General features: G+C 45.0%; 1 long non-coding RNA gene across 13 annotated transcripts; it reads left to right on the forward strand.

The window, feature by feature from the left end:
• The first annotated feature begins 6,444 nt into the window (after window positions 1–6,444).
• LOC136500446 (uncharacterized) lies at window positions 6,445–9,523 on the forward strand. 13 transcript variants are annotated; one of them, XR_010770034.1, is made up of 8 exons: window positions 6,445–7,071; window positions 7,209–7,303; window positions 7,389–7,477; window positions 7,810–8,110; window positions 8,248–8,342; window positions 8,471–8,563; window positions 8,716–8,795; window positions 9,055–9,523. It is a non-coding gene; the product is annotated as an uncharacterized lncRNA (long non-coding RNA). The 13 variants fall into 13 exon arrangements; XR_010770037.1 differs by having other exon boundaries at window positions 6,445–6,716; window positions 7,002–7,071; window positions 7,206–7,303; window positions 7,389–8,110; window positions 9,055–9,522; XR_010770036.1 differs by having other exon boundaries at window positions 7,389–7,944; window positions 8,080–8,110; window positions 9,055–9,521.
• The last annotated feature ends 554 nt before the right edge of the window (window positions 9,524–10,077 follow it).

Here is a 10,077-nt window from a genome sequence, read left to right on the forward strand (position 1 = left end):
CGCGCAGATCATAGTTGATCGGACGCGTCTGGTATAGTGACCGGACACGTCTGGTATTTAACGACGAATTCTGCGACCGGACGCGTCCGGTCGCCACATCGGACACGTCCAGTTTGAGTCAGCAGATTCGGTGTTCGGTGAAGCAGTTGATCGGACACTGGGTGCGTCCGGTCCGGAGTCACCGGACGCGTCCGATCGATGAAGGATGCTTATTGTACTCGACCGGACGCTAAGGCTCAGCGTCCGGTCAGTTTCTAACGGACGCGTCCGATCGTCCTCGGTTGCTTACTGTACTCGACCGGACGCAGATGTTTAGCGTCCGATCAGTCTCTTACCGAGCATCCTGTCATTAGTAGTGCGGGCAGCAACGGCTACATTGGTTTGAACTTGACACGTGGTGGTCTGGAAGTGACCGGACATGTCCGGTATTCACGAACGGCGCGTCCGGTGCTGTGTCCGATGCTACGTCTGGTCGGTGCGCAGTCTGCCCAAGAGCCAGCGGCTCTATTTCATGGGGGCTTCTATTTAAGCCCCATGGCCGGCTCAAGCTCACTTTCTTGCACATTTTCATTGACATAGCATACTTGTGAGCTTAACCAAACACCTCCCACTCATCTCCATCATTGATCCATCATCATTGTGAGATTGGGAGAGAATCCAAGTGCATTGCTTGAGTGATTGCATCTAGAGGCACTTGGCATTCGTGTTGCGCTGTGGGTTTTGCTTGTTTCTCTTGGTGGTTGCCACCACCTAGACGGCTTGGAGCAGCGGAGGAGGATCAGCACGAGTTGGTGATTGTTCGTGGCCATCTCCGGTGATTGTGAGGGGAGTTGTACCTTCCCCGGCGGAGTGCCGAAAGGTAACTCTAGTAAATTACTCGTGTCATTGAGTTACCTCACTTGTGGGTAGGTTCTTGCGGTGTCCAAATCGTGTGGACAAGGTTTGTGAAACACCTCTTAGCCACCGAACCACCAAGTGTTGGTCGACACAACGGGGACTAGCGTGTTGGCAAGCACGTGAACCTCGGGAGAAAAATCGATTGTCTCTTGTCACTTGTGTTCTCCCGATGATTGGCTTTATCTTCATCTTGTGAATGGTTCACTCCCCGACGCGGCGGTATAATCATATCACTTACTCACTTACATTTCCGCAAACTAGATATAGCAAGCTCTTTAGTGTAGCTAGAATTAAGAGCTTGCCTTATGTTTGAAGTTTATCTAGTGGAGCTCTTTAGAGTAGCTTTTGTGAGAGCTCTTAGTGAATAGTGATCCTTTTGTTTGTGTGCCTAAGTCATCATTGTGACTAGAATTGTTGGATAGGTGGCTTGCAACCCTTGTAGAGCTAGAGCAAGTTTGCATTACGCTATTATTCTTACTAATCAAATTGCTCTAGTTGATTTGTAGAATTTTATTAGGCTATTCACCTCCCCTCTAGCCATATTAGGACCTTTCAGCCAGGGACTCCTTGGTGCTCGGACACCGCCAGCGACGCTGGAGACTCCTCACTCCTCGGTGCTCGAACATCGCCAGCGACATCGGGGACTCCTCGTTCCTCGGTGCTCGGACATTGCTAGTGACGCCGGGGATTCCTCGCTCCTCGGTGCTCAGACATTGCCAGCGATGGCGGGGACTCCTCGCTCCTTGGTGCTCGGACATGGCCAGCGATGCCGAGGACTCCTCGCTCCTCAGTGCTCGGACAACGCCAGCGACATCGAGGACTCCTCGCTCCTCGGTGCTTGAACATCGCCAGCGACGCCGGGGACTCCTCCCTCCTCGGTGCTCGGACATCGCCAGCGACGCCGGGGACTCCTCACTCCTCGGTGCTCGGACATCGCCAGCATCGCCGGGGACTCCTCGCTCCTCGGTGCTCGGACATCACCAGCGACGTCGGGGACTCCTCGCTCCTCGGTGCTCGGACAACACCAGCGACGCCGAGGACTCCTCGCTCCTCGGTGCTCGGACAACGCCAGCGACGCTGGGGACTCCTCGTTCCTCAGTGCTCGGACATCGCCAGCTACGTTGGGAACTCCTCGGTGCTCGGACATCGCTAGCGACGCTAGGGACTCCTCACTCCTCGGTGCTCGAACATCGCCAGCGACGCTGAGGACTCCTCGCTCATTGGTGCTCGGATATCGCCAGCGACGCCGAGGATTCCTCGCTCCTCGGTGCTCGAACATCGCCAACGTCGCTGGGGACTCCTCGATCCTCGGTGCTCGGACAACGTCAGCGACGTCGGGGACTCCTTGCTCCTCGGTGCTCGGACATCGCCAGCGATGCTGGGGACTCCTCACTCCTCAGTGCTTGGACATCCCCAGTGACGCCGGGGACTCCTCGGTGCTCGGACATCACTAGCCACGCTAGGGACTCCTCGCTCCTTGGTGCTCGGACATCGCCAGCGACGCTAGGGATTCCCTTGCTGCTTGGATCTTGCTACATCTCGTCGGTGTGCTATCAAGCTGCTCTATGCTATTCGGATCAGGGTGCTGATCTCGGGCAACACGTCTGGGGTCTTGATACGCACATGTTAGACGATGTCGGCCAGCTTTCAGACTTCTTTTTCTTTGACCCTGCTACAAGATTCATTCTTCATCTTCCAGCAGGCTCAGGGACTAAGTGGGCACACTTCACCTTGTAGTGAATGTGCTTGTTCTCATCTCGAGGCTACGCCCGGGGACTGGCTGCCTGCTCAGCTGGTCTTCTACTTTCTGACCCTGGCACCACGTGACTATGTCACCTACTGTCAGGCTCGGGGACTAGCTGTGGGGGTATGGCCCCCCGGTATCCACAAGACAAGACATAGGCCGCACCATCAGAGGTGGCCCAGCCCACGAAATCAAGGCGTGCACGGTGCTGCTCGGCGTGCGCCGCAAGATATTGTATAATACCAAATAGGATACTTTCCTTGTAACCCTACCCCTCCAGAGTATATAAGGAGAGGCAGGGGTCCTCTAGCGGACAAGCTCGATCCATCTAGATCGATACATCTCATACTCAATACAAGACACCAAAGACACATGATGTAGGGTATTACGTCAATCAGACGGCCCGAACCTGTCTAAATCGCTGTCTCTGCGCCTTGTGTCACCATTCGGTTCCTGATTACGCGCACCCCCACCGACAAATCTACCTTCGTAGGATACCTCTCGGTGGACTGCCGACGATATTTTGTCGACATCCGTTAAGTTCTGACCGGACTCTGACCAGCGTCCGGTCGGCACCAACCGAACGCGTCCGGTCAAGAAAACTCCTTTCTAGAACCTTACTGGAGTCGACCGGACTCAGGCACCCTAGCATCCGGTCAGTACCTACTAGACGCGTCTAGTCAAGCAAAAGCCTCTCTAGAATCTCTCTGGAGTCGACCGGACACAGGCACCCCAGCGTCCGGTGCTCCTCCACTCAGCGTCCGGTCAGTACCGGACGACTGCAGTTGACAAATAAACTGACCGGACTCACCCTTCAGCGTCCGGTCACAACCAGACCAGCATCTGGTCAGTCATTTGACCCTCTATCCACTTCCAACTCAAAATCCTATGTGAATGAAGTTGGCTCCAATTGATCTTAGGGCTATTCCTGATCTACCTAGTGCTAAGTTTAACAAGTGTGCACCACACCTGATTCATTAGACTCACCTAGGTCAAGCTACTAGTCCATACCCCCCTTAATAGTACGACCAAAGGAAAAACAAAGTCCTAAACTACTCTAAGTATCTCTCCAACACCAAATAACACTTAGAACTAGTTCGTCCTTAACCTTGTCGTCCATCCTTTGAAAACCGAAACGATTTCCATCGATAGGGGCATGACAACTATGATTGCCCAATCAATTTCCATTACCATGACCTAACTCAAATTGCCTCTGTAAAACACACGTCATTAATCACCGAAACCTAACTAGGGGCATAGATGCTTTCAACTCCGCCCTTTGTGGTCACCTCAACAACGAGGACGTAGGAGCTCCTTTGTGGGGTTGCCGAACCTCAGGATAAATCCTTGTGTCCCATGTGCTTATTGTTGTGTTTGCTCGAGATTACTTGTATTTATTTGTCTCTCTCTCCCGAACTTCATTTTAGGGTTTGGACTCGATCTACGATTTGGAGGCATTTCGACGTTAAGGGAGTGACCCAACATCTTCACCAAACCACTAGGAAGTGGGGTTGTAAGATTATTTATCCGCAAAGTTAAATTTGGCATTGCTTTTGTAGTTCACGTAGGCGTCGGGACTTCTAACAGTTTGTGCCGGAACTTCTGACAACGTCGGGAGTTCCGACTCAAACTGTCGGGACTTCCGACATTGACTGATAAATTTGAACTTAGCATTTGCAGTTAATTTTTAGATACGTCTATTCACCCCCTCTAGGCATTGTTAGATCCTTTCAATATTGCATCTGCTCAATAAAATTTATTTCATATTATATAAAAAATATTCATTAATAAAATTTTATCTAAACATATCTAAGTGAGATCTTGTTTTGAAGATTTTATTATAAGAAATATAATGGTGCAATAGGAATTTAATTTAGAATCTCGATTTGGCTAATATGACGTTTTTAACCTTTAAAAAAGTTGCATGAACGATGATGTCAGCAGATTTGGAATTTTGCATGGCTCCATGCCCGAGTAATGAAGTGGTCCAGTATTCAGCCCACCCGTGCGCGTGTTGCCAGAGTCGCGAAATGGGCGGGGAGGCATGGGCGGGGAGGCAGGCGTGGGACCTACGATTGCTGGCGGGAACGTGTGGGCAGAAAAATCTATCGGCGTCAGGCTATGGTCCGCCCGCCCGGACCTTAGCAGGGTCTTGTTTAGATTGCGGAAGTTTTTCCATTCTCCTTCTATCACATCAAATTTTTAATACATGTATGGAGTATTAAATATAAATAAAAAAAATTAATTACATAATTTGATTGTAAATTACGAGACGAATCTTTTGAGCTTAGTTAGATCATAATTGGACAATAATTATCAAATACAAACAAAAATACTACAATGCCGAATACTGATTGATAACCTCAATCTAAACTAGGCCCAGGGGAGAGCGACCGTATGGGCTCCTACTAGTCGGAAGCAGCGCTCCGACATCCACCCTGCAATCTTTTTTCAATTTTCAAGGCCTTTTTGGAATAGGAATTTCATAAAAATCATACATGAATTTTACAAGAATAAGTTTAGGCTCTGTTGGGCAGAGCTCTCAGAGCTGGTTCTCTGCTAAATTCAGCAGGAGCTCTGCCAAACAGTTTTTCAGAGAGAAGTGATTCTCTGCTGATTTCATGAAGTTATTATCTGAAATGAACTAGAAGGCTGAGAGGTGAAAAAGTAGCTTCTCCTGATTCTGTGAAGTGATTCTCCATCATGATTTTAAGAGTTTATGCTAAAGAATCAAAGAGAATCACTTTCAACCATAGAATCACTTCTCTCGAAGAATCAGCTTCCTTCGAGAATCAAAATTAGATGGAGCTCTACCAAATAGACCCTTAATTTCATATAAAAACACACATAAACAGAGAAAATTTCCCGCGTTCTAAACAGGCCCAATCTCGAAACAGAAATTAAGGATCACGCAACATAGCTGGGATACCCTCAAAATATTAGTAGACAATGATAAACGGTACCGATGCGATGAACAAATTAAAGCCGACACAATGACAAATAGTGCTAGGTATCTCTCTTTGTGGATTTTAAAAAACAAGTTTTTTCTTTGTGGGACGGTGAGAGCACTACATCAGGAACCAACCATTGAAAGTAATATCCTTATATACCTATAATATTAAAAGGATTTTTTCTTCTTTTTTCGTCCCTCAGTCCATCGCTCTGTCTCTCTCTCTCCTAATTGTATGTCTCTCCATTCCCCGAGCATTTAAGAGTCATACTCCTTTTTACTATGAGTACGACAAATCAAAGATAAGAGTCCCAACTTGTTTAAACTTGCATGTGTATTGTTTGATAAGAGCCCTCTCACACCTCATGTATATGTGACTTGAACGATCCATGCTCAAACAAAATAGAACAACATATTTCCAATCAGTCTGGTTCATAAATGTATTAGAACAGATGACTCGACCGTTGAATAAATCTTCGATCCGCAAATCTTCTAGGTGATAGCACAATAAGCTATACATTCTATTTACAACGTGTGAATATGTTTGCTAGTCTACATATAATACCATCCACAAACAATCAGCTTTGCCTGTCCTAGGGAAAAAAAGTGAGCCAATGAGTTGTACCCTCCTCGATGGAAACAAGGTAGACAAGAGTATCTATGTGCAGGAATCATCGAGCCAATTTCCTAAGAAATGTACATGTATACTAGTATATGCATATTCCTATATACCAAAACTTTCACCTCAGCAAGCCACGTCTCCGCTAAATTTCAGCCACATGTTCCACTGCCACGTCGCCCCTTACTGTGTCGTACGATTTTTTCCATCCCTCTCCCACCGGCCGTTCCCCATCCGATTAAAAAAAACGCCCCTCCAGCCCTCGACTCGTCCTCTCCGAACCCTAGGCGCCTCCGCCGCGCCCGCCCTCGCCGTTCCCGTCGCTGCCTCTGCGCCGCTTGCATCCCCGCTGCAGACCCCCTCTCCCTCTCTCCCGACGTGGTGGCACTGCGGGATGCCTCCCTCCACGCGCTTCGCAGGCCACACGCTGGTACGGCGCGGCGCCGGGCGTCCCCAGCTCCATTTGCTGTAATGTGGTTTCTACATAGCCTAAAAGAGTTGCCCTGGTAATTTTGGTCCCTCCTTGCAATCTGTTTTCCCTGAAAAATCCATTCTTTTGTGTGTTTGGGGTATTTTCATGCATCAGTTTAGACCAGTTGGTTTTTGATTTTGTGATTTCCTAATTGTATACACGCGCATGTATTTGTAGTCCAAAATAAAACAGCCAACAATTCTGTATGAATTCTGATGCATATAAATTATTTCACCAGATGTGTAGTTACAGAATTGTTGCTGCTGCTGCAACCCTTCCCTGTGTTGTAATGGCTCAAATTATCTTTGTTGCTGCCCAGGTGCTTCATTCTGACTACATGTGCTACACAGATAATTTGAGATGGTTTGTGGTTCCTATTAACATAATAGGTGAATTCTGTTTCTTTCCCAGTTACATAATCTCATTGATATGAATGAATTTTCGTCCTCTGTTTCATCTATTGTGCCACATCTTTTGGTAGCCATAAAAGTAATCTTGATTTCTTGCGGGCCAATCGTTTCAGCAGAAGAAAATGGTGATGTTGTTTGCTTACATCATTTTTAAATGCTCAGTGAGGATATACTCTTCACATGTTACCTGGTCCAGATTATAACAGCTAAGGTAAGTAGTGTGCTACATCTGATTAAATGTACTTATATGTTTGGATTCTCTTATGAGTTTGTTTTTTCCCTAATATAAAAATTAGGAACAAGTAACAAGTGATGGCTCTATGGCTACCTCAGCAAGCCTACATGTATTCAAGCAAGTCATACCTCAAAATTGAAAGTTTCCCATGTATATAATGCTGTGTTTATTTGCCTGCCATGATTTCAGCAGTTCTTTTGGTTCATTTTCTTTTGGGTTCAGTCAACAAATACACTTTTAAATAACGAGTGAAAAATACACGTGAAAGCCAAAGAACACTTTCCAAGTATAGGGAACATTGCCTATTGCACGATTAGTTCCCCAACAGCAATGTAGTGCTACTGGTCATGGTTTGTATTTGGTATGGGCATGTATGCCTTCATTTTAGTACCTGTTCTGCTGCTGCGTAATTTCATATTCTGCTTATTGCTTGATTGGTTCAGACAGTCGTGTATTAATACCGTGAATGTTTATATTTGCAGTGCGCATCTGCTGATGTAGTGCCCCTGTCTGTCACTTTATCAGTAGTTGCGTCTATTCTGATTGGTGTTTGAATTCTGAGTTCCATTACTTCTCCATATCTGTGTTTACAGTGATTCTCTATAGCTCCCGATTTGGTATCATGGTATGTGCAACTTCATAGTTTTTGGTGATCCAAATGTTGTTTCCAACATGTGTAAATTACTATTGCATACGCTACTAATTTTGGCCAACATATGGTCCCATTTTTACACTTTAATATTATAATACAGGCTACAAGAATTTTATGCGGCTGTTGCCCAGGTAAGGTCTCATGAACTGTTTCAATCAATATCGAATTTATTTGACTGTGTACCGATCAATCAATTGTTCTTATAGGAGCTTCTGTAAGTTTTTCGATTTCCTTGCCTATCCATCTAAACTTCTGATGACCTGTGCAGCTATCCGATTTACAGTAGGAAGTGACAACCAGTTGGACTAGGGGAATGTGCATGGATGTGGTTGCGTCTATTCAGATTGGTGCTTCAAGTCTGAGGTTCACTTCGATTACTTTTCTACATATGTGTCTAAAGTGGTTTCCTAAACTTTCCATTTGGTGTCTGCAGCTTCCTATTTTTTCGCAATCCAAATGTTCTTCCCAACATTTGTAAATTACCATTGCAGAGGCTTGGAATTTTTGCCAACATACAGTCCCATTCCTCAATTTTATAGTGTAATACAGCCTACAACAAATTTATGCAGCTGTTGCCCATCCAGGTAAGGTCTCATGAAGCGTTTCAATCAATATTGAATTTATTTGACTATGTACCAGCCAGTCAATTGTTCTTATACGAGCTGTTGTAGGTTTTTAATTTTCCTATCCTATCCATGTAAACTTCTGATGATCTATGCTGCTATCCGATTTACAGCGGGAAGTGACAATGAGTTGGACTACGGGAATGTGCACGGATGTGATTGCATCTATTCTACTTGGTGCCTCAATTCTGAGGTTCACTTCGATTACTTTTCCACATGTGTCTATAGTGATTTTCTATACCTTCAGTTTTGTTTGTGCAGCTTCATATTTTTTGGCAATCCAAATGTTCTTCCCAACATGTGTAGATTACTATTGCATATGATACGAATTTTTGCCAACATATGATCCCATTCTTACAATTTTTAATTGCAATACGGGCTACTACAAATTTATGCAGCCTTAGATTTTCTTCAACAGTAATCTGATCTACGCTTTTGGTTTTCTTTTGTAGGAACATTCCACAATAATGCATTTACACGTTGTGTGATGCCATTATATGAATGGTTTGACAAAAAAAAGGCAGCTGCAGCCTGCTATTAGCCTCATTATTTCTTTGTATTATGAATGCCTACACAGATTTAATTAATCTGTCACAATTTTGGAGTCCACATTTTAGCATTTACATAATGCTTTCTGTATTAGGTTATTTTTGGCTGCATATTTTGACTTTTACATGATACTTCATGTATTTCTCCTGGTCATCAGTTCCTATTCTCGCTCCTCCCCGCTCATTGCTGGGGGAACTGACTAGTATGCAAATATTCTTGTACAACTACTACAGTTTACTTATATATGGCGCCTTTTTCTAAAAAAAATATATGGCGCCTCAAGGAAGTTGTTGAAAACGAGAAGGACTGTGCACGGTAGCTTGTTCTCCCTGTAGCTCGGAAATCCTTGTAAACGGTACTGATGAACAAAGCCAACACATGACGATAGTGCTAAGTATCTTTCTTTGTGGATTTTTTTTTAGATGTTATAAGTTTTTTCCTTGTGGGACGGTGAGGGTACTATGTTAGGTACCAATCCATGTAAAAGAGAGTAATATACCGTATCACCTAATATTGAAAGGACAAAATTTCTTCCTTTGTCGCTCGGTTCATCACTTTCTCCCTTGTCTGTCTGTCCCTCCACTCCTCCAAGAACAGTAATACGTGATAAATTATATATAAGGGTCCTAATTAGTTTAAACTTACATGTATATTGTATGATAAGAGCCATTGTCGCGCACCTCACTATCAAGTACACATCGTGCACCACTGCACCTCATTGTCCCGACCATTATCTTAACTCATGACACATGTTAAATCAAGTTAGAACAACGCATTTGCAGCCATGTAGAATAATTTTTCGAGTCACAAGTTGTCTGGTCTGAGTGACCACGGAATAAGTTATACGTTTGGTTGCAGAACATAAACTAATAAGTTGCAAAACATAAATAATACCATCCACAAAGAATCATCTTGCATGTCGTCCT

Source organism: Miscanthus floridulus, chromosome 13 (assembly GCF_019320115.1).
Source record: "Miscanthus floridulus cultivar M001 chromosome 13, ASM1932011v1, whole genome shotgun sequence".
NCBI classification, from domain to species: domain Eukaryota; kingdom Viridiplantae; phylum Streptophyta; class Magnoliopsida; order Poales; family Poaceae; genus Miscanthus; species Miscanthus floridulus.